Consider the following 25,678-nt stretch of genomic DNA (forward strand, 5'->3'; position numbering starts at 1 on the left):
AGTTTAGTTTTTCATTGTTGGTGAATGTCATCATCCAAACAAATAACTGCAGATAAAATTGATGCAGGGAGGGCTTCTCCATTGTTGCAGAATCCTTTTTAACCAACCTGGGCTCATTTCTGAATGGTCCTCTCGTGATATAAAAGTAGTGAACTTAAATCATGCATATGGCTATTTTGACACCTTAGGTCCTCCTACTTGGGAAGAGAAGGACTGAGTAGGATTTTTACATTTTTAACATTTTGTAGTGTTAGTCCTATAAGGAGACTCACATAAGAACCTGGCATTCAAAGTCATAGGCCTGTGTGTGGGAGGTGGTGGGGGTGGGGGGTGGGTGTGTGTGTGTTTCTTTAAAGGAAACCATAGAAAGTGAAGCAAATTACTACCTTTTCCAGTATGTTTGGTGATAAAAGTAGTGAACATGTGGATGATTAAACAATTTTAAACTGGTGCTAATGTTGAGATTTAAAAATTGTAAACACTTCAGAGAGAAGTTCAAAGGTGAATACCTAAGCAAAAGGAAACATTGTATCATTTGGCAGACAGGTTTCTGGAAGAATTATAAGAATCCTGAGGTGTGTTTTATGTATCAGGCCAAGATCAATGGGTTTTGAAATTGTACAGTTCCAGATAAGGCTTTTAAAAATGTAATTCACAGGCATACTGAAATTTTTTGAGTGGTTATGTTGTAATGCAAAAACATTTTTTCCTTATATCCCCACTAGAAGTTTGTTTCATTTTTTAAATTGTCATTTTCAGGAGGAATCACAGATATGCTTCAAAATGATCATTCTTGCTAAGTTATTTTTTTGTCCCATTAACTAGAACTTAGTTTAGCAAAATTATGCAAAACAATGTAGTTTAGCAATTCATTATGACTATTATGTTAAACAGGTATTTATAGAGGACTTAATTATGTGCCAGGTACTTTGAACCATGGCCAGGAAAGACAAGATCCCTTCCTTTTTGAGACTTTAAAGCAGGCGTACTCAAACGACGGCCCTCGGGCCACATGCGGGCGTTTTTGCCCGTTTGTTTTTTTACTTCAAAATAAGATATGTGCAGTGTGCATAGGAATTTTTTCATAGTTTTTTTTAAATTATAGTCTGGACTTCCAACGGTTTGAGGGGCAGTGAACTGGCCCCTGTTTAAAAAGTTTGAGGACCCTGCTTTAAAGTATAAAGTGAGAAAATGAATAAAAAATTACACAAATAAATTAAAAGCTAATTTAGTGCCGTAATAAGTGCAGTCAAGAATGGGGGCCACTTTCCCATCTAGGCTGGGTGGTCTGGAAGGGCCTCATGTAAGGTGTTAGAGCTGAGACCTACGTGGATAGAAGGGCAACCTCTGCAAGGTCTCTAGGCATAGAGGCTGGCCCATGCAAAGGCCCTGTGGTAGGCAGAACCTGCCTTTGTGAGGAACAAGAGCCAGAAGCAAAGGAACCAGGTCAGCACAACCTCGTAGGCTATGGGGGGGAGGTTTCCATTTATTCTAAGTGCAGTGAGAAGTAGTAGAGGATGTGACACAAAGAGGGCCGGGCCCTAATTTATACATTTGGAAACTCTGCCTGCTGTGAGCAGAACGGGTCATTGGGAAGAGTGGAAGCAGGGAGCTAGTTACAGAGCTGTTGTGGTGACCAGTGCCAGCTGGACTGAAGGGAAGCAAAGGAGGTGGAGGAAATCCATTGCTGCAGGATTCTTCTTGGTTTATGATGCATTATCACTTCTATACGACTGAGCAAGAAAACACCAGTTCAAGTGTGACACTCCACTCACTGTGGCAGGCAGGGATCTTGATTTTTCAGATATTGAAATGGGAACTAGGCGTGTCTGAGAATCAGTGACATTTGGAGTATGCTGGAGATCAAGCTGAGAGGAGTTGCCAGTTCGTATTTGATTTCTATTTGTATCTGAGTGATAGAAGTAAATCCTGTATTTGGAGGTGACTGGGGAGGGAGGTCATGTGTCGTGGACTCACCTACCTCGCCAGTGGAAGCTGGCACGCAGAATGCTGTCGAGCGCAAGTCGCGTAGTGCCGACACGTGCACTAGTGTGACGCTCTGTTGGTGTCACAGAGAGGGGTAAGCTGGGCAGGTGGGATTTGCCATGCTCAGGAGGAGTCACAGACACTGGGTGCACATTTGGCTTGGAGGTGGCGGCTGTGACTGCTCCTGAGCGTGGGCAGGTTTGTGAGCTATAAGCTTTGTTTCTCCGTGACTCCACTGCGAGCAGCGGAGGGTGGGGCTTGATCACCGTCATGGGGATCCCAGCGCAAAGCTTAGTTATAGCCAGCAAGTGGCTGCCGAGGTTACTGAGAGACAGAGAGACCAGTCTTCCAGTTGAGTGTGTCTGGGTGCAATGACTGGGTCCGTGTGAAGTTGAGAAAGCTGCTCAGGCTTCTGGAACCTCAGTTTCCTTATCTGTAAAATGGGGATGACGGTCCCACCTACTTTCTGGGATTGTGAGAGTTCAGCTATATGATGCTTGCAAAACGCTAAGTGCTCCATTGACAAGGTCAGTTGCTATTACGAGTTTGTCTCATGAATTTCATATGTCTTTTCATCTGCCTCATACAGTCCGTTGTGTGGGTCACAGGATGGAAGTCCCTTTTTCCGAGACTTGCGCTGACCTCTGAAGCTAAAGCAGCCCTTCTCCAGCTACTCTCTTTCCTGTTGGACTATTTCATTTTATTCATAGCCCTCATTCCTACCTGAAATCATATAATTTGTTTAACATGTCGAAGCAGGTACATTTCCCCAAGTCGAAAGGGGCTCTGTTGTGCAAGCTGATATATCTGCAGCACCTGGAACCGTGCTTGTCACATTCCGTGGGCTCAGCACGTGTTCCCAGAGTAGAGTGTCATGGTGGTGGTGCTGATGGTGAGGTCCGTGCCCTCTAACCTCAACGGGTTCCCCTCTCAACCTTGATTCAGTGCTGTGAGATGACTGGCTGTCCAGTTGAGGTGTCTATTCTTGAGGTCTGGCAGGCAGGTTCTGAGAAGTATTTTGAGTATTAGAGTATTTGGAGGAGAGCAAGAGTTTGTATTTGGAAGCATGGGTTTCTTGGGGGTAGTAGGGCATTCCTGTGGCTTGAATGAGTTCCCCTAGTAGTTTGTGCTGGAAATGTAATCTCCAATGCAACAGTGTTAAGAGGTGGGACCTTTGAACAGGGATTAGGCCCTCAGGAATGGATTAATGGAGGTGATAAAAGTGCTTGAGGGTGCAAGTTTGATCTGTTGCTGTCTCTCATCTCTCTTTGCCCTTCTCTATGGGATGATGCAGCAAGAAGGCCCTTGCCAGATGTCAGAACTGTGATCTTGGACTTCCCAGTCTCTAGAACTGTGATAAATAAATTTCTTTTCTTTATAAATTACTCAGTGTGTGGTATTCTGTTATAGCAAGCACACACAGACTGAGACAGACATGCTTGTTTTGCTTAGGGTTTTTAGAGGGTGTCACTTGTTTGTTCTTCAAACTAAATGTCAACTGAGGCCAAACTAATTAATGCCTAAGATGCTAGTTTACAGGCACTCAACTCGTTCTATATTATAAAAACCATGAGAATAAGCATGGTAGGGAAATACAACCATTATATTATAAAAGTGACTGATGGCTTATTGAATTGTGCTCTGGCCACCCCAGAAGCTGGAAGCACTATGTTCTCCCGACACTGAAATTGGGCCTGATGGACAGTGCTTAGTTGGCATGATGGATTGTGGCTGATTTCTCTCAATTTCTGCTAAGTTATATTATGTTACTTAAAGATGGTGCATCTTACTGTGATGGCTTTTGTTGGTGCATTGATTTTTGATGCTATTTGTATTTTTCAAAGGAAAACCATACTCATTTTAGAAATAAGAATATTTAGAATGTTTATATATTCTTTTCCAGGCTTTTAATCTTTCATAGTGTTTACTTATGGGCTACAATTTTTAGGTGAAATTTAGTAGGTAAAATACAAAGACTTATTTTCAAACTCTTGCGTAGACACTGTACAGTCATTATACACTTGACTGTTGAGTTGCGGATTTTTAAAAAATCCCTTTAATCTGTCCCTGGTTTGTGCCCTTTCAAATGATCATTAATTGGAATGTTGTGATTTTTAAGAATCAGATGTTTTTCTGTGCAATAAATTTTGTTCTTGTTTGGTGACCATGAGAGGAGAAGAGAAACCATTGTGTTGATTTTTAGTATGACTAGTCATGAACGCACTTCACGGTTTCTGCTGGCTTTGTTCCAACCTTCAACCAGGCGTGTAACCATAAACCATTTTATCATGTTGTGGCCAAAGTGGCCTCCATCTTTGAGGGGATAGACTATTAATAACTTAGTGCTTTAATTTTGTTAGTGAATCTGTATTTACCACTCTTATGGGGGGAAGAGTCATTTAAATATATATTTTGTGTGTAGCTAAAATTTCTTTTGGGTAGTACTAGAGATGATTTGCAGTCTACCTGTATTGTTTGGTTTTAAATGAATTTTCTGTAGAAGTGATGAGAGTGCCACACATGTCATGGAGCTAGCGTGTGTGTGTTTGTACACGTGCGTGTGCACGTGTATTTTAAGGGCCAGCATTAAGTATGAGCATAGCAGTGGCTACGTCTTTTCCAGTTAGAAGTGGCTTTGCTCTCACCTTTGTGTGACATGTGTTAGCTCTGCCTGATTTGCTTACTTGAATTTTCCTTAGAGGTATTTTTCCTTTCAGAATTCACTAGCACAGGACTGAACTGTTTTGATTGTTAATCCCCTGTCGCTATCAGCACAGCCTTTTGCGGAGTGATTTCAGTGTGGCGCTCTGCTGTGTAGGTGCCGTGAGCGAGCGGTAGAGACAGGCCGCCTCACCGGGCGTTCGGGAAGCACAGCGGCCGTCAGCAGAGCCTTCATGCATCTCGTGACTGAAATACTCACGCGCCTTCATTTTACTTTGGGTTTTTCATTTTACCAGGTAGTATTAATTATTCACATACACCTTGTATTATGGGTTTCTATGGAGAAGCAAAAGCAATAAGATGTACATATAAAAAGAGATTTTTATTATAAGGAATTGGCTCACATGATTCCAGCGACTGAGAAGTCCCACGAGCTGCCGTCTCCAGGTGGGGACCCAGGAGGGCCAGTGGTGTAAGTTCCAGTCTGTTTAAATGAGCCGACTCCAGAGCGCTAAGGCAGGCACTCCTTCTCCAAGTCCTGCTTCTCCATGAAGTCTTTCTCAGTAGTGCAGCAGTATCACACTTTTCCTTCCTAACATTTCCTTCATCGATTCAGTGATTGGTGCATTTTACGCGATGTGTTCTTGGTTTCGCGAGTATCTCTTCCGTTTGACGGTATCTGCACACATACCTGGGACATAGTGTGGGTTTGGTTCCAGACTACCACCACAACAAAGCAAATATGGCAATCAAGCGAGTCACATGGATTTTTTTGGTTTCCCAGTGCATACAAAAGTTATGTTTACACTGTGCCGCAATCTATTAAGTGTGCAATAGCAATATGTCCAATATAATATGTATCTTACATAAAAATTCTTTATTGCTAAAATGCTAATGATCATCTGAGCCTTCAGTGAGTTGTAATCATTTTGCTGGTGGAGGGTCTTGACTCAGTGTTGATGCTGACTGACCAGGTTGCTGAAGGTCGGTGTGACTATGGAAGTTTCTTAAAATAAGATAACAGTGAAGTTTGCCACATGCATTGACTCTTCCTTTCACAAACGATTTCTCTGTAGCATGTGGCACTGTTTGATAGAATTTTACTGTAGAACTTCATTCAGAATTGGAGTTAATTCTCTCAAACACTGCTGCTGCTTTATCAGCTAAGTTTATGTAATAGTCTAAATCCTTTGTTGTCATCTCAACTGAGTTCACAGCATCTTCACCAGGAGCAGTTTCCGTCTCAACGAACCAGTTTCTTTGTTCATCAGGAATAAGCAACTCTGTGTCCCTTAAAGTTTTATCTTGAAATTGCAGCAATTCAGTCAATCTTCAGGCTCAGCTTCTAATTCTAGTTCTCTCTTACTGTTTCCACCCCATCTGAAATGACTTGCTTCACTGAAGTCTTGAACCTCTCAGAGTTGTCCATGACGATTGGGATCAGTTTCTTCCAAACTTCTGTTAATGTGGATATTGTGACTTCCATGAATCACACATGTTCTTAATGGCATTTAGAATGGTGAATCCTGTCCAGAAGGTTTTCAGTTTATATGCCCAAATCCATCAGAGGAATCACTCTCTATGGCAGCTATAGCTTTACAAAATGTATTTCTTAAATAATAAGACTTCAAAGTAAAAATTACTCCTTGATCCGTGGACTGCAGAATGGATGTTGTGTTAGCAGGAATGCAAACATTAATCTCCTTGTACATTTCCATCAGAGCTCTTGGGTGACTAGGTGCATTGTCAATGAACAGTAGTATTTTGAAAGGAATTTTCTTTTCTGAGCAGTAGGTCTCAACAGCGGTTTAAAATATTAGTAAACTATGCTGTGAACAGATATGCAGTCATCCAGGCTTTGTTGTTCCATTTATAGAGCACAAGCAGAGTGGATTTAGCATCATTCTTAAGAACTCTAGGATTTTCAGAATTGTAAATGAGCATTGGCTTTAACTGAAAGTTAACAGTTATCTTAGCCTCTAGCAAGAGAGTCAACCTGTCCTTTGAAGCCAGTTGACTTCACCTTGCTAGTTATGAAAGTCTTAGATGCCATCTTCGTCCAATATAAGGCCGTTTGTCTACATTGAAAATCTGTTGTTTAGTGTAGTCACCTTCATGAGTGATCTGATAACTTGCTACAGATTCTGTATCAGCTCTTGCTGCTTCACCTTGCACTTTTATGTTGTAGAGATGGCTTCTTTCCTTAAACCTTATGAACCAACTTCTGCTGGCTTCCAGCTTCTTTTCTGCATCTTCAACTCTCTCAGCCTTAATAGAATTGAAGAGAGTTAGGGCCTTGATCTAGATTAGGCTCTGGTTTAAGGGAATATTGTGGCTGGTTTGATCTATCTGGACCACTAAACTTTTCTCCCTGTCATCAATAAGGCCCTTCCCTTCCCTTCCCTTTTTTCTTTTCTTTTCCTTTTTTTTCTTTTTTTTAAAATTTGAGACAAAGTCTCATTCTCTTGCCTGGCATAGAGTGCAGTGGCATCATCATAGCCTACTGCAACCTCAACTCCTGGGCTCAAGTGATCTTCCTTCCTCAGCCTCCTCAGTAGCTGGGACTATAGGTGTGCATCACCACGCCTGGCTAATTTTTCTATTTTTTTTGTAGAGACAATGGGGTCTCACTATAGCCTTGAACTCCTGGCCTCAAGTGATCTTCCCACCTCAGCCTCCCAAAGTGCTTAGGATTACAGGCTTGAAATACCATGCCAGGCTTCATTTTCTTATCATTCATGAGTTTATTGGACTATCACTTGTAATTTTCTTCAAGAACTTTTCCTTTGCATTTACTATTTGATTAACTGGCTCAAGAAGCCTAGCTTTTGTCCTATCTGGGCTTTAGACATGCCTTCCTCACTAAGCTTAATCATTTCTAGCTTTTGATTTAAAGTGAGAGATGTGCAGCTCTTTCACTTGAACACTTAGAGGCCATTGTAGGGTTGTTAATTGGCCTAATTTCAATGTTGTTGCTGCAGGGAATTGGAAAGCGCATAAGTGGGGGGAGAGAGCTGGGGGAAGGGCCGTGAATGGAGCAGTCAGGACACAGAGCATTTATTAAGCTTGCTATCTTTGTGAGTGTGGTTAGAGGTGCCCCCAAAACAATTACACAGCAGTAACATGGTAACATCAAAGATCACTGATCACCATAACAGATATGACAATAATGAAAAAGTCTGTTATACTGTAAGAATTACCAGAATGTGACATGGAGACCAGAAGTGAGCACATGCTGTGGAAAAAAGCGCTAATGGATTCGCTTGAAGCTGGATGGCCACAGACCTTCAGTTTGCAAAAAACAACTTTTTTTTGGCTGCAAAAAGCCTTTATTTCCATTTGCTCCAAGGCTTGGGAGAGGACTCCAGGCTGGTTAAAAAGCTGCCTAGTGGCTGGAGCGAGAGGCTCAGGCAGAAGCCCTGATATTTTGAGCAGGGCTCAGAGGTCGCCGGGTTTGGCAGGCTCCTCGGTGCTCTAGAGTGAGCCTTTGGCAGAGCTGCTCGCCCGGCCCAGCCTGGGGGCCGGCCAGCTGTGGAGGTTGGTCAGGTGTTTGCCCATCTTCTTGATGAGTTTCACTTCCTCATCTGGGAAGTGACTCTCCAGGAAGTCACAGAGATGGGGGCTGTGCGGGCAGAACGCAGGGCACGGAGATGCAAAAGGGCCTGCTTCGGGCTCTTCTCCCAGGGCCGGGCAGCTTCCCTCACATCCAGGGTTGCGCTCGCCCATCTTGACCTGGCTTCCGCACATCCTGGAAGAGGTCGCCACGCGGTTTTGCATCTTCAAGAGGTGCTTGGCGCCTTCGCGCTTCTCCTCAGCCAGTTCTCAGAAGACGTGGCCCACGCCTGTCAGAGCCACATCCTCGAGGTGGAAATAGTAGCCCAGACAGAGGTGCGTGCAGGAGGCCCGCAGGTGCCAATTGACCGGCGGGTGATGGCTGCCTCCACCTCGGTGGAATAATTCTCACGAATCTGGGAGCTCATGGTTGGTCAGCAGTAAGAAGCTCACCACAAGTGCGGTGTTAGTGGGCTCCAGGAGCAGGAGGTGGCAGAGAAGAGGATCCCAGAGCGACTACAAGTGGAGAAGAGATCCGAGAGCAGATGGAGGCTGGAACGAAGGGAGTCCTGGGGTCTGTTCTGTCCAGACACTGCTGAAGCAAGAGGCAGATCCACAGGACCACCGAACGCGCTGCCGAACACGATGCTTTTGAAGCAGAATAAAGGAAAGTGCAATAAAATGCCTGTGTACTTCTCCAGAGAAGTGTTGTCTGGAAAGGAAAATGGCGATGTCATCGATGCCCTCCCTTCCCTGCTTTGTGTGGTCTTTGTTAGGTACACAGGGAGAGGACCCGTATGGCCATGGGTAGCTCTGCTTCTCTAAGGACGAAGTCTCCACTTTGTTTTCTCTCCAAGTTACATTCGTATTGAAAGTGATGGCAGTTAATTTGTGTAGTTGCATCTCATTTACAGTTTTCATTCCTATTTGATCCTCAGCTTTCAACCAGCTAGGGAAGGAAGTGTTTTAGAACTTGGAAATATACATTTTTTTGGTTTTAAAAGAAGATAGTTATTTGATTTAATGATAGATACTATTTATTGCTTAACATGGTATCAGGAAGAAACTGAGTGCTCTGTCATTTTCTCAAACACAGTTATTCACAACTGATTGTTCCTCCATTAGCATATGTAATCAGTCATAATAATGACGATAATGATATTATTGAGGCAAATCCTTACATAGTGCTTACTATGCTCTCAGCAGTGTTTTGTGTTTACATGATGGCTCTGTCAGCTTGTAGTTGAAATAGTTGATGCATTTCTGCTTATATGCTAATTGAGCTTTGCTTTCTGAGACTTTTGGCTTCAAGTGGTAAAGAACTGCGCAGTTGCATGTAACTAAAACTTACTAATAACTTGTCTTCCTTGTTTAAAATGCTCTGGGCTTTCCTGTGGCCCCTCATCTGTTGCTCTTTGGGCTGGGAGTTGGTTTGAGACTAGAATCAACCACAGGCAGCAGCTGGGTACAAGGCCCAGGATACATTGGCAGTTGTGGGCGGCCGCATGACCAGGGGGCATGGCCACAGCAGAGTCCAGTAGGCTGACTGTGGGTCTTTATTAACCCCGTGGGAAGAGTTTTGTCTAGAAACCTGACCTTCTAAGGTGAAACTGGCTGAGTCCAAGTGTTTGTAGAACTGTGCTAAGGGCATTTCATCACAAGGACATGAACTCTGCACTTGATCGAGCTCCTTTTCCCCCCCAAAGTAGTCCTAGGATTTTGGTTAGCTATATAGTGATTAACTACAGGGCAACTTTTGTCTGTGCTCATAGATTTTTTAATAGATTAGTTGAAGCTCTGTGGTTTAATGAAGTAACAGTTTACAAGTCATGGGAAACTTACATTTGTTTAATTGTTTTAATTGACACATAATAATTATACATAATTATGGGATACATGATATTTCAATATGTATATACAGTGTGTGATGATCAAAATTACCTCTTTTCTTTGTGTTGGAGACATTCAAAATCTTCTTTTCTAGCTATTTGAAAATATACAATAAAATATTGTTAACTGTAGTCACCCTATAATGCTATAAAACACTAGAATTTATTCCTCCTACCTAGCTGTAATTTTCTTGGAAAGGGATGAATTCTTCCCTCCACATCTGAGCTACCCCTGGGTCTGCCCCGCAAGTAGGACAGGCTCCTCACTGAAGGTGGAAGACAGGCCAGGCCACAGACCGCCTTCTCCCAGCTCGTGCTTGGCAGCTCACGAGAACCCGAGCCCTCTTCGACAGCCCCTCGTCTTGGGTTTTCCCCTCTGGCTGATGCTGAAACGTCTCTCCTGCCTGGCTCCACTCTGTATTTCTGGGGTATCTCCACCAAGTTCAAGCCTTGCTCTCCTTTTCCTTATTCTCTGCTCTCCTTGCCTCTGTCTGAACAAAAAGAACAGAAGACACAATCGCATCTCTCTGCTGCCCAAGTAACTTGAATACTAAGGCCTGAAGTGTATCTCTGCCCGACTGCCTGGCTGTGAGACTTGAGCCAGCAGAGCCCCGGGAATGTCTGTTTCAGCCTTACACCTCTCTTGCTGCCTGAGGCTAGTTCTCGTCTGGAGGGAAGTGAATATCTGAAGGAGTTTGCAGCTGGGGCGAGGTACCACTGTTGCTAATACCCTGAGATGTTGTAGAGAATACAAGCGGTGCTGGACTCAAGGTACATGTTTGGATTTTTCAGACGGCACCAAGAGACAGCTGACCTGTGTGGTACGGTGTGGGCATGTTGGCTGCCCAGCGCTGGAAGTGTGGCTGGCCTGATTTGAGATGTGCTCTTGTTAGTTTAAAAAAAAAAACACCAGATTTTGAAGATATAGTTTGAAAAAAGATGTAAAATAACTCATTAATTTTTATATTAATTACACATTAAAATGATAACATTTTAGATTTATTGGGTTAAAGTAAATATATTATCAAAATTAACCTCACCTGTTCTTTTTATTTTTTAATATGGCTGCACAAAAACTTAAGGTAACATATATGGTTCACATGTGTGGCTTGCATTGTATTTCCATGGGGTGGTGTGGTTCTAGACTCTACAATTCATTGATTTGGCTCCATCTCCTTGGCAGCATTCTAAAATGTTAAGCAGATGGTTGTATACTTGTATAAAAGGAAGTAGTAATAACTGTTATAAAACCAAGAGAAGGCCGGGCACGGTGGCTCACACCAGGAGGCTGAGGCGGGTGGATTGCTCAAGGTCAGGAGTTCAAAAACAGCCTGAGCAAGAGTGAGACCCTGTCTCTACTAAAAATAGAAACAGATTAATTGGCCAACTAAAAATATATAGAAAAAAGTAGCCGGGCATGGTGGTGCATGCCTGTAGTCCCAGCTACTCGGGAGGCTGAGGCAGGAGGGTCGTTTAAGCCCAGGAGTTTGAGGTTGCTGTGAGCTAGGCTGATGCCACGGCACTCTAACCTGGGCAACAGAGTGAGACTCTGCCTCAAAAAAAAAAAAAAAAAAGAAGCAAGAATAATTTCACTAAGAGCAAATCATGTTCTCATTGTTTTCTCTTTCCATAAGGTTACTTGGCTAGAAGATCAGAACACGTCTGTCGATCTATGTGTAGATTTCTGTAATGTGTTTGGAGTGGGTCCTCTGATCAGCTCGAGGACAGTTGAGGCAGGATAGAGTTGTGGTTGATGGCATGGCTGTGTCTGTACCTGGTGAAACTGAGTCCTCAGTTCTTAATGGTTGTGTCAGGATCAGCCTGGGCGATACTCTCTGGTTTCCCATGGAGTTTGTTTCATTTCAGGGGAGTGAGGGAACATAAAAGAACATTTGTGAAGAGGTCAAGTTTGGTCAGGTTTTTAGTGCTCTAAAGGAAGGGTATGGCACCCAAGCCACATACACGTTTATGGAGCACATATGTGCCCAGGCACTATGCTAGGTGCTGGGAATAAAGATTGATACGATATTGTTCCTAACCTCATAGTGCTGTCTAGGGGGAAAGAAAACCACTTCAATAAAATCTCAGTCCTTGTGAAAGCAAACCAGCAGGGCACTGTGCATGGGGTGCTGGGCCGTGCTGGAGATTCCACCCCCAGATCTGCTGGTCTGACGAGATTCCACTGAATTGGATTCTGATTTCTAACTCCTGCTGCAAAGAATGGCTTAGAATTAATTGTTCTAAAACTGAAATCATTGTCTTTAATAGTTTATATCCAACAAATTAGTATATAGCAAATTAATTTATGTGAGACTTTTCTACAGCTGTGGTAGAAATCTTAGCAATATCAGCCTTGAAAAATTTCTAGAACCAAATTATCTTGATGGTATACTTTGGGGGCTTTTTGGATGCATGTGCTAGAGTGGCCTTCAAACTATTATTGCTCAAAGAACATTTTGGCTTTGCCTACAAGGTACCTCTTTCGCTGCATCCTTACAGAAGGGAAAAATTCTACCTTCAGGCATTTTGAACTCTAGCTGAAAGTTAGGAACCTACTGAGCTCTTCATAATCTAAGAGGTTTGTTTGTTCTGGAAGATTCTTTCAAGGGTTTAGGTCTGTGGCTTTGCTTCTGTCAACTTTGATCTTCCAAGTATGTAATAAGTGGCTCTATTGCAAGGAATTACCTTAGACCCTCTCAGAATCACCTCATGACTGAGTAGCCCTCACATCCATCATGGGTTTTGCTTTGTCTGAAGGATATTCAGAGACGGCCACACGACATCTCTTACTGCTTTTTGGCACAGAGAGTGTGAGGACCCTCATGTGTTATTGCCCAGTGTGCTCTACACTTTACACACCTTTAAAAGTCTGTCAAAAATGTGCAAGACAAGTAATTTGACTGAAAAGGTAAACAGTAAACTTCAGGCAAAGTTAAGACACAACTATAGCAATAACTTCGTAGGAAATTCTGGCTGGTTTATTCTCTGTCTTGACCTCTGTGCTCTATGCTTAAATTTTCTCTACGTCCTGAAATTTTTATTTTCTGCTTTTCTTGAATTGTACTTTATTTTTTTAAAGTATCTCATATTTTTGTGAAAGAAGGCAGGGTTACAAGTAAAACTAAAAGGCTTTGTTAATGTCATATTTGGTCTGTAATTGGTTCTATGTAAATGCTACACTGGAAAGGTAGAAGTTATATATTTGACCTTGCTCAAACTTTTATATTAACTGTTTAAATCACGGGTGGGCTACGTTTTTATCTTACTTATGGATTTTTTTGGTAGGTGAGAAAAAATATATAGAAATTGTGTTTTTTTCCCATTCAAAATTTAAAGTTTATGGAGTCCTAGAGAAAAAAACAAGTTCCCACCACTGAGTGATCCCTTTTGAGTAGAAAACATCAAAGGGGCATTTGGCGCTGGATCTGGGCCACAGACTTGGCACACTCTGTGCACGTTTGGGTGGTCGCAGAGGGTGGTGGCAGACAGACCTTTCCTTCCCGTGCCCATGCAGGACACTGGGGATGTTTGAGGTTGTCCCTTCTCAGAACAGCCCTTCACAGTTGCTTCTGCTGTGGTTCTACTGCAGTCATGGGGGCACTGGTGCAAAGAGGCAAGGTGGATTCTTCAGGGCTGGGTGCTGGAAGAGCCCCAGGGCTTTGGCTCCCGCTGTCCTCCCCATCTGATCTTGCATTTCCTGGGGTCTGGGGTCCCATCCCGCCTGAGCTTAGCTAGTGCAGCGTGCATTCCCACCTGGAGCCTCCCTGCCCCTGGCTCTCAGAGGCCCCCTCTATTCCTTTACCCTTTACCCTGGCCGTCCCTTCCATCCTCCCCACTACCCCCCAGGCTTGGGAGGGTCTGTAGAAGGCCCCCAGGTGGGTTTTCCTAGAGGTCTCCCCTTCCTGAAAGGCCCTGTTTGGAATCATGCGCTGTCTCTGGGCCTACTGGCTGGCTGGGCTTTACTTAGCAGCAGAGATTTCTCTCAGCATTGGCCTAGAGGGCAAATGCCTGATGGTACAGATTCTTTCCCCCAGGTGGCTCAGAGGTGGGATATTAGAAATGTCAAGTCCGGCATAAGACTATGAAGGGGGAGTGGGGTGTGGTGCTGTCCTGTCCCTGGCAGCAGTCCCAGCCGAGCACACGCCGGGGCCCAGTAAACAGTGGTTCCTGTGTTGGAGAGGCCTCGTGGGGTGCAGGCACTGGTGAGCGGCGTGTTCTCCGCAGTGGAGCCCACGCAGAGGTGGGAGGCCCCTCATCTTCGTGTGCAGTCGGAGGTGCCCCGCACTGGAATGGGCTGCGGTAGAGACTGGACCCGCTGTTGTGGGGCGTGGGAGGGGCTCCAAGGGGCTGCACATTTGTCTTTTTGTCCTGTGTGCCAAGGTCCAGATTTTTTTATCCTGCTACATATCAGCCTCACCCATAACCTACAGTTTCTGTTACTATTTCTAGCACCATCTTTTTCTAGCACCATCATTTTGTGTCTGTTTTATCCTGCCGTAGGAACTCTGCACCTGCTCCACAGCAGACCTAACGGAGTCTATTCAGGGAGCTCTCAGAGGCACAGTGTTGGAAAATAAGGTCACTTGTCTGTTTAACACTGAAATAAACTGATAAATGCCTGTACGCGGAGCGCGGGAGGCTGCAGTCGTTGGCCTTGCGAGTGGGGGTGTCTGAGGGCCGTGAACGTGCCAGGACACGGGCCTCCAGGGAATGGGCCTCTCTGCGCACTGGCGTCCTGGCATCTGCTCGTGAAGGGCTGTGCTTTGCCTTCCGTTTCTGACTTGGAAAAGGCCCAAGCGAAACTAGAACTGTCAGGGCTAAATTGGCATAACAGATACTAGTTCTTCCTCGAAAGGCCCTTGCAGATTACCCTCTCCAGTGGGCCGGACTGTTGACCTACTAAGAACGTTACAGCAAGTGTAACAGCGGGTGGCCCGGGGGACAAACTGAGCGGAACACGGAGAGTCGGAGGATCAAAGTTTATTTCGCTGGCAGGCTCAGTGGCCTGCCACCAAATTCTGAGCACCCTCTACCCGATTTTTCCCACTTTTATTAAGTTGGGGTGGTCCTCGGCATGGGGTATCAGGTGTAGGTTAGTTGATGTGTCAGGTAATAGGTTAGCATTACGTTGATGCACCAGGCAATAGGTTTAGTGCTATGCTGATGCCTGGCAATAGACTAGTTGAGTGGCCAGGAACAGGTTAGTGTTGTGCTGATGTGGGTCTTGGGTGAGTGGCAGGGTCTCCGCGCCAAGTAACTGGTGGGAGTTTCCCTTATGAAGAATACGTAGGATCAGGACCTTCCTGGGCCTCTCTCCTGCGTGGGGCCTGGCAGGATGCTCCCTGGGTGACGTTGATGTTCAGGTAACTTTAGGTACCCATGATCAGGGTCTGTGCTTTGCAGACTAGCACATCAGAGTGAGCTGGAGGGCTGTTTCTATACAAATTGCCAGTTGGCCTCAGTTTCTGATTCAGTAGGTCTGTGGAGGGCCTGGAAATTTTCACAAGTTTCCTGGATGTTGAGCCTGTCTGTGAAATTCTCATTAGAGAGGTGCCCAGTGCTAGATCTGAGTGCTGAGACACAGGAAACTTTGTGGGCTCCTGGGCAGGAGGGAGGGTTATTATGTCTTGCAGGGAAAATGTACATGGCAAAGGGGCAGAAAAGGTTGTAAAAAAGTTCTCCTAGAGAAGACAACCTGTAATGTCACCGTCACTGACTTTAACCTTCTTATCAAGAATCATGGCCAGGTGTGAAGGTGCGCGCCTAAAATACCAGCACTTTGGAAGGCTGAGGTGTGAGGTTTGCTAGAGCCCAGAAGCTCAAGACCAGCATGGGCAACATAGTGAGACTCTCATCTTTAAAAACAAAATAGAAAAATTAGCTGAGTGTGATGGCACACACTTGTAGTCCCAGCTACTTGGGAGGCTGAGGCAGGAGGATCACTTGAGCCTAGGAATTTGAGGTCACAGTGAGCTATAATGCCCCCACTGCACTCCAGTATGGGCAACAGAGCCAGACTCTGTTATATAAAGAATCTTCAGTGAAGTCTCTAATTTTTATTTGTTTTTTAACTGGTAGAATGTAATCTCACTAATTTTTAATATAATTCTTAATAAACCATATATGTGTATGTTTTCCCTAATCATTTTGCATTTGTCTTTAGTCTGTGTAGATTTTCATATTTAAAATAACAGTTCAGTTGTGATTTCCTTTTGTGGGTATCATTTATTGAACATTAATTAGACACTTGGAAGCGCACCTGTGACCTTCTTTTTTCTTTTAAAAGAAAATGTTTGAGTTGCTGCAGCGTCTTGGCTGCTGTGGTGCGGGGCCCTGTGGTCCACCAGCCGAGATGCCGGAGGAGGCCCAGACCCGAGACCCACCGATGGAGGAGGAAGAGGTCGAGACGTTCACCTTCTAGGCAGAAAGTGCCCAGCTGATGTCAGTGATCATCAGTACTTTCTACTCGAACAAAGAGATTTTTCTCAGGGAGCTCATTTCAAACTCATGAGATGCTTTGGACAAAATCAAATACGAAAGCTTGACAGATCCCAGTAAACTAGACTCTGGGAAAGAGCTGCACGTTAATCTCATACCAAACAAACAAGATCGAACCCTCACTATTGTGGATACTGGGATTGGAATGACCAAGGCCAACTTGATCAATAACCCTGGTACTATCGCCAAGTCTGGGACAAAAGCGTTCATGGAAGCTTTGCAGGCTGGTGCAGACATATCTATGATTGGCCAGTTCGGCGTTGGCTTTTATTCTGCGTATTTGGTTGCCGAGAAAGTAACTGTGATCACCAAGCATAACGATGAGCAGTATGCCTGGGAGTCCTCAGCAGGGGGATCATTTACAGTTAGAACTGACACAGGTGAACCTATGGGTCGTGGAACAAAGGTTATCCTCCATCTGAAAGAGGACCAAACTGAGTACTTGGAGGAAAGAAGAATAAAGGAGATTGTGAAGAAACATTCTCAGTGCATTGGCTATCCTATTACTTTGTTTGTGGAGAAGGAACGTGATAAGTCAGTGGCGATGAGGCTGAAGAAAAGGAAGAGAAGGAGGAGGAGAAAGGAAAAGAAGAAAAGGAATCTGATGACAAGCCCAAAATAGAAGATGTTGGCTCTGATGAAGAGGAAGAAGAAAAGAAGGATGGTGACAGGAAGAAGAAGAAGAAGATAAAGGAAAAGTACATTGATCAAGAAGAGCTCAACAAAACAAAGCCTATTTGGACCAGAAATCCTGATGATATTGGTAATGAAGAGTATGGAGAATTCTATAAGAGCTTGACCAACGACTGGGAAGATCATTTGGCGGTGAAGCACCTTTCGGTTGAAGGACAGTTGGAATTCAGAGCTCTTCTTTTTGTCCCAAGATGTGCTCCTTTTGACCTATTTGAAAACAGAAAGAAAAAGAACAACATCAAGTTGTATGTGCAAAGAGTTTTCATCATGGATAACTGTGAGGAGCTAATCCCTGAATACTTGAATTTCATTAGAGGAGTGGTGGACTCTGAGGATCTGCCTCTAAATATTTCCTGTGAGATGTTGTAGCAAAGCAAAATTTTGAAAGTTATCAGAAAGAATTTGGTCAAAAAGTGCTTAGAGATCTTCTGAATTGGCAGAAGATAAAGAAAACTACAAAAAGTTTTATGAACAGTTCTCTAAAAGCATAAAGCTTGGAATATATGAAGACTCTCAAAACCGGAAGAAGCTTTCAGAGCTGGTACGATACTACACATCTGCTTCTGGTGATGAGATGGTTTCTCTCAAGGACTGCTGCACCAGAATGAAGGAAAACCAGAAACATATCTATTATATCACAGGTGAGATCAAGGGCCAGGTAGCTAACTCAGCCTTCATGGAACGTCTTCGGAAGCATGGCTTAGAAGTGATCTGTATGATCGAGCCAATCAATGAGTATTGTGTCCAACAGCTGAAGGAATTTGAGGGGAAAACTTTAGTGTCAGTCACCAAAGAAGGCTTAGAACTTCCACAAGATGAAGAAGAGAAAAAGAAACAGAAAGAGAAGAAAACAAAGTTTGAAAACCTCTGCAAAATCATGAAAGACATCTTGGAGAAAAAAGTTGAAAAGGTGGTTGTGTCAAACCTATTGGTGACATCCCCATGTTGTAATTGTCACAAGCACATATGGCTGGACAGCAAACATGGAAAGAATTATGAAAGCTCAAGCCCTAAGAGACAACTCGACAGTGGGTTACAAGCCAGTGAAGAAACACCTGGAAATAAACCCTGACCATTCCATTATCAAAACCTTAAGACAAAAGGCAGAGGCTGACAAGAACGATAAGTCTGTGAAGGATCTGTCATCTTGCTTTATGAAACTGCACTCCTGTCTTCTGGCTTCAGTCTGGAAGATCCCCGGACACGTGCTAACAGGATCTACAGGATGATCCAACTTGGTCTGGGTATCCACGAAGATGACCCTACTGCTGACGGTACCAGTGCTGCTGTGACTGAAGAGATGCCACCTCTTGAAGGAGATGGTGACACATCACGCATGGAGGAAGTAGACTAAGCTCTCCCTGAAGGATGACTTGTATACATGTTCAATACTTCATTCCCTCTGATAATATATTTTCAAGGATTTTTTTCTTTATTTTTAACATTTAAAAAAATCTGTATGGCATGATAATAACTACTTTAAGGGGAAGATAAGGTTTCTTTCTACTTCTAAGTGTGATACTGTGATACTTCAGGCACTAAGGCAGAGCTAGTAATGCTTTTCTGGTTTCACATTGGCTTATTGTAACAGATGGAGGTAAAAAGTGCTGTAAGATGTATCTAACCTCTGTTAACTTTGTGCCATAGAGTGCTTAGCTATCAAGCCAGATTCCTTGGTAGACCAAATCTTTTGTCACTGAGTATTCCAACATATATCTTGATATTTAGAAGAAAAGTTATTTGTTAAAATGACTTGAGTTCATCTTCTAGAATCTACTTTTTAAACTTTTCATTCTCTTGTAGTTTGTGCATGTACTACTAGTCCTCTAGAAATGAGTATGTTTAAAGCAACTTGAAACTCTACACACAGGGCTTGTTTTCCAAAGAAGAAGTATTGTTTTAAGGAGCAAAATTATAAGCCCTACCCATATGTGTTGTAAAACTGTTTTGAAAAGTGAAGCTTGTGAATAGAAATATAGTGCCCAAGTCACAATCCACTTAAAACTTGTAACAAATACAAATAAGTGAAAAAGTCGTGTGAAAGTGTCATCTTTGAGCATTAGGGATTTGCCAGATGACAGTTGGCCCCAGAATGTAAAAAGTATTAGGTGCTAGCGGATTCACCAGTGTTTAAGCCCAGTCGAAGGAAGATGGCTAACACTGGCTGCCCTGAGCCTTCCCCCACAAGTCTTAACATGATCTTCCCAGGGTGCACTCAGATGGCAGATAGGAAGAGAATGGAACACAGAAAACATGAGTTCCCTGTATGTGTATTGGAAATTCTAATGTGTGTGCTATCTCCTTAGGGTTATTTCCAAACTATTTTTTTGGAGGGGACAGGGTCTCACTCTGTTCCAAGCTAGAGTGCTGGTGTCATGATCATAGTTCACTGCAATCTCAAGCTCCTGGGTGTAAGGGATCCTCCTGCCTCAGCCTCCTGAGTGGCTGGGAATACAGGTGTATGCCACCCTGCCCAATTAATTTTTTCTGTTTAGTTGCCCAGCTAATTTGTATTTTTAGTAGAGACAAGGTCTCACTCTTGCTCAGGCTGGTCTTGAACAACTGACCTCAAGCAATCTGCCAGCCCCAGCCTCCCCAAGTGCTAAGATTACAGGCATGAACCACCATGTCTGGCCCTAATTCCTTGGTCTTTAAGGCTTCTCAAAACTCTTTTTACTTTATCTACTTAAAGCCATCCTACCTGATATCTTTACTTAATCATAACTCTGGTTCTTCATTGGATTTGCTAATAGCCAGTGGGCACAGAAGAGAGTAACTGAGCTGATAGGGAGAGACGGCATAGATCGTAAAAGGATGGAGAAAATGGCACAATATGGTAAATCTTTTCTCTGAGCTGGGGATGGTAATGGCTAAATGGAAGTCCTCAATCCTGAAAGAAACCTTGGTGATAGCAGGTAATATATAAGATTTGGACCCCAAGCCTAAAGCCACGGCAGCTTGAATATGTGGCATTGACTTTACTGGTAGGAAGTGCAGAGGCAGGGAGAGAGGGCTTGGACTTAGTAAGAAGGTAATTGCCCAGCAAATGGCTATCACAATCCTCACAATCCTGAATTTTTATTCCCTGTAGACAATGTAACAGAAATTACTTAAATTGAAGTCTTAGTTGTTGAATCCAAACTTAACTGCAGTGCTCGTCTCTTTTGCCAAGATGCCTACTGGACAATGCTAGCAGCTGAGGTTTGCAGTGTTGAACTAGGAAGTGAATGGTAAGGGCAAAAGGTTACCCCCTCTGATTTTTAGTAAGAGAATATTAAAGCTAGGCTTTTGTTCAGATAAAAGCGTATTTAAGGGGATCATACTTGTGCACACATGATCTCCCAAATGAACTCATCCTCCTAGAGTTACTGGGAAACCATTCATGTCAAATTGGGTGACCCAGCAAGCCCTGTGCTGGAGACTGGACCACCAAGGAGAAGCCCAGTCCAGTGGGTGAGAAGTTGAGCCAGACAAGTGCCATGCTGACAATGCCCTTCCACTGCTCAAAGGGTCAGGGCCCTTGCCCTACACTGCATCAAAGTTGGGTTGCTTTGAGCCTTCCGTAATCGTGTCCTATCCTGCCAAAGGGTATTGAGTGCAGAAAAGATGTCCAGACCAGAAAGGATAAAGACCATTCATAGATGACATGGTGGTTGGTTGTTCACGTAGACAAATCAATAAGGAATCTGCCAAAACAGTACTAGCTAGTATAAGTGATTTTAGTAGTCATGGGAGATCAGTATACAAAAAACCAGTTCAATTCATTAACAATGAACAGTCATTAGCTAAATTTTTAAAAATTCATTCCCAATAGCATACAAAATAGAAATTTTGTGAAGGATTTTGTAAACCTGTATACTGAGAACATTGCCGAAATTAAAGACCTTGATAAATGGGAAGATACGAGTTAAGATGTTGCATCTCTAAAGCTAAGCAAAAACAAGGCAGATGGAAAAGGCTACATACTGTGTGATTTCATTTTTATGAAATTTCTAGGAAAAGCAAAACTATAGCAAAAAGGTCAGTGGTTGCTGGGGGCTGGGAGAGTGGGAAGTGACTGCAGAGGGGCAACAGGGAACTTGGGGGAGCAATGGAAGTGCAGGGAAATTAGATGAGGTGGTGACAGCACAGCCATATATATATATTGTTAAAATTTGCCAGGCGCAGCGGCTCACTCCTGTAATCCCAGCACTTTGGGAGGCCAAGATGGGAGGATCACTTGGAGTCAGAAGTTTGAAAACAGCCTGGGCAACAGAGTCAGATGCTGTCTCTACAAAAAAAATTTTAAATTAGCCATGTGTGGCAGTGTGTCCCTGTAGTCCTGGCTACTCAGGAGGCAACAATGTGAATATATTTACTATTTATGACTGAACTGTACACTTAAAAATGGTAAAAGTTATACATTTTTCAATTAATTTTTCTCTAGAAGTGATGCTATTTCAGAAAATGGTAAATTTTATGTATATTATACTGCACGCACACAGAGTAAAAGGAATTGTTTTATAAACCAAGACATGTTCATCAGCCAGCTTCAACAGTTGTGGTTATGGATCTCATTTGAGTTTAGAATCTTATGAGGAAGGTGTCATCATCAATCCCTTTTGATGAGGAAACTGAAGCTCAGAGTGGCCACACAAGTAAGAGGTGGTGCCACAGACCGGTCACTTTCCAAATGGATTGTCCGTGGATCCTGGCTTTTCTCACCAGATGCCACATCGAAAGAGTCCATTCATCGGCAAGTCGGGGGGAGGGGATGGGTATATACATACAAAATGAGAGTGATGTGCACCAACTGGGGGAGGGACACGCTTGAAGCTCTGACTCGGGGGAAGGGGGACATGGGCAATATAAGTAACCTTAACATTTGTACCCCCATAATATGCTGAAATAAATAAATAAATGACCAAAAAAAAGTTTTTGTGGCATATTCTGCTGTAATAAAATATTTTTAAATGTAGTGTTATATGAAATTTTTATTAATATCAAGATTTTAGGTTATGAAAATGTACTTATTTCCTTAGATTTAAAAAGTGGTTTTACAAAATAACTACCTTTTCTTAGGAATTTTTATGTTTTTAGTTTATGAGTTCTTTATTTTCAGACAACTTAGGTGGTTTTGTTTTAAAATACATTTATATTTTGGAACTTTTTTTTCTTATTTCAACAGAAATTGACACAGATACTTATTAAAGTGATTAAATTTAGAGGAATATAGTGAAGATAATTTCTAAATTTAGTCTTAGGTCCTCAAGTAAAAATGCCGTCAGTGAATTAAAACATGTTTTTGAAAAGTTACAAGGATTTCCATGAAGTCTACTTAAACATGTATTCTACAATTAAAATGAGTCCTATTTGGAAACAAATTTAACTCCTAGAATGTTGAACTATTTCTTTTTATATCACTCAACTCATTTTATTTTTATGGTTTAATTATATAGTTGATCCATTTAATCAGAATACCTCACAAAACAAAACTAACTAGGGCTTCTTTTAATCAGTTTTAGCATCGGAGGGATCCGGTGTCTCATGGTGAGTGTGGTCAGAATGAACTAGAATGGGTATTTATTCTCTATGCCGCTGTGATGATTTTTTTAAATCTGTGAAATGGATACTTTTAGATAACGATTAAACTGAGCAAAGAGAGGGCTCCTGAGAAACTCCTCAGAAACGACTCAGAAACTCCTGAGTTGAAGTAAAGTTTGTATTATCTATTATTGTGTAACAAATGACTCCAAAACTTAATGGCTGAAATGGTAAAGATTGCCTGTCTTTGCGTGCTGTGGGCGTTTGGAGTGTCCTGGCAGGGAAGTTCTGGCTCGGGGTTTCTCAGGAGCTTGCGGTCATCATGTGGCTGGGGCTGCAGTCATCGGGAGGCCGAGTGGAGCCCCCAGGTGGCCCAGCTAGTGGGCTGGAGCGTGGCCACTGCCTGGCCCGATGGTGGGTGTGGGGAGCTCAGTTCCTCCCCAGCTTGGCCCTTTCCTGGTGCTGCTTGAACTGTTGTGGTTGTAGGGCAAATTCTTGGCCAGGCGAGAGCCTGAAGGAGGATTTTCTGTCACGTCCCAGATGTTTTCCTTGAGGTGCTGCCTCACGGTGGCAAGTGCTCCAGGCAGTTGCCTGTCGAGTTCTGTGCTCAGGATGCACTGGAGAGAAAGCTGAGTCCAGGTTACCAGGGGTGCGGAGAGCAAAATGAGCTCAGCGTACATGAGAGGAAATGTTTCCAGAAAGGCTTTCCTGAAGGTCCAATCTGAGCTGAATTAGATCTCCCTACCTTCTTTTTTTTTTTTTTTTTGAGACAGTCTCACTTTGTTGCCCAGGCTAGAGTGAGTGCCGTGGCGTCAACCTGGCTCACAGCAACCTCAAACTCCTGGGCTCAAGCAATCCTGCTGCCTCAGCCTCCCGAGTAGCTGGGACTACAGGTATGTGCCACCATGCCCGGCTAATTTTTTTCTATATTTATATTAGTTGGCCAATTCATTTCTTTCTATTTATAGTAGAGATGGGGTCTCGTTCTTGCTCAGGCTGGTTTCGAACTCCTGACCTTGAGCAGTCCACCAGCCTCGGCCTCCCAGAGAGCTAGGATTACAGGCATGACCCACCACGCCTGGCCATCCCTACCTTCTAAGGAAAGGCAGGTGTTAGCTAGATGAACAGGCTGGGGGGCAGAGAGTTGAGGGAGAAATTCAGAAGGGAAATGCCGGGCGGATGGGATAGCCCTAGCTGAAGACTGAGGCATGCAGCAGCATAGCGAGTCTGGAGAACTTCAGCTGTTTGCTTTTGCGGTGTCAAGTGAAATGTTTGATTTGGAGAAAGACGTAAGGGACAGAGGAACCTAGTGTGATAGGTAGGGGAGTTTGGACTTCATCCTATATGTCTGAGCCTGCATCTCGTTTGCGTGGGTGGTAAAGTCACCTTCCATACATAGTTTTTTTTTTTTTTTTCATGCCTTCATTTCATGCATAAAGATTTGAGCATCTACTAGATTTAAGGTATTATACTGCTTCATTGAATCCTGCAAGGTAGGTATATATCTGCATTTTATAGGTGAGACACTAGTTGAGGGAGAGTAATTGACTTGCACAAGATCATGTAGCCAGTGAGTAGCAGGGCTGAGCGTTTGTGTGCATCTTTGTGAAAATCTGAAGGCAGAGTTAAGATGCAGACACGTTTTTCATAAGAGCCACTGGAGATACATATTTGATATAAAGATTTCATATTTGATATAAAAATCTCTTTAAAGAGATTTCCAAAGTCTCTAAAGAATAAACTGTGAAGAAAGATACCCATAAGCCTTGGTATTTTGGAAATCAATAAACAATTTGATTTTTGATACTTGATTTGAAAGATGCTAATGTGGTGTTTAATACTCTACTAGAACCAAAAGCTGAGAAATACCTGAATACGAGAGCCCAGGCCACTACTAATGTCCTGGGATTCCCTAAGACTGGAGAAAAATAAATAGAATTACTAAAAATGATTTTAAAAGGAAGGGTGCTTTGTAGGATTGCTCTGTATTTGATAATGTACTGTTCTTAGCTGTTTAAATATATTGGGTCATTTTATCCTCAAAAACAAAAATGTCAGGCTTCTAATTCCATTTCATAGGGCTATAGAATGTGAAGAAAAGAATGTGTACATTAGTTAATTCTTACATTGTTGAATGCTAAAACAAATATATTCAAGTACTTATAATTTTATCAGTTTCTTTCTCCAGTTGCTTTTTTATCCAATCTTAAAAAACACTCCCTTTTGATTGAGGAGTTTATCCATTTACATTTAATGTAATTCACATTGATATTATTATGTATCGATATGGTTGATTTTATTACATTGATATGGTTTCTTTTTATGTTGAAATGATTGATATGACTGATTTTAAGTCTATTATCTTATTATTTGTGTTCTATTTGTCTAACTAGTCTGTTGTTCTTTCTTGCCTTATTTTGGATTAATCAAGTAATTTTTAGTATTTTATTTTGTGTCCTTGACTTTTTAGCCAAGGTTTGGTTTTATTTTTTACCAGTTGCTCTTGGGGTTACGATAGATAAATAGAGATACAGAATCACCATCTATGTTGAACTAATATTGTACCAGTTCACATTCAGTGTAAGAATCTTACAACTGTTTATTTTCATTTATCCTCCTCCTATCTTTTGTACTGTTATGTATTTTACTTCTACATGTTATATGCTTCCTAATATATTACTATTTTTTGTTTTACAGCCAGTTTTTTTTAACATATGCATATATATATATATATATATACTTTTTTGTATATATCTACAGATTTACCATTTCTGAGCTCTTCTCTTCATTCCTTCCTGTAGATCTGAGTTTTTAAACCATTTGTTATTACTTCCCCTTCAGCCTGAAGAACTTTCTCTATCCTTTATTGTATTGTG

The 25,678-nt window shown here is 42.7% G+C and overlaps 1 pseudogene; it reads left to right on the top strand.

The window, feature by feature from the left end:
- Window positions 1-345: 345 nt before the first annotated feature.
- On the top strand, window positions 346-22,231 carry LOC105878643 (heat shock protein HSP 90-alpha pseudogene; annotated as a pseudogene).
- Window positions 22,232-25,678: the final 3,447 nt, after the last annotated feature.

Source organism: Microcebus murinus, chromosome 7, assembly GCF_040939455.1.
Source record: "Microcebus murinus isolate Inina chromosome 7, M.murinus_Inina_mat1.0, whole genome shotgun sequence".
NCBI classification, from domain to species: domain Eukaryota; kingdom Metazoa; phylum Chordata; class Mammalia; order Primates; family Cheirogaleidae; genus Microcebus; species Microcebus murinus.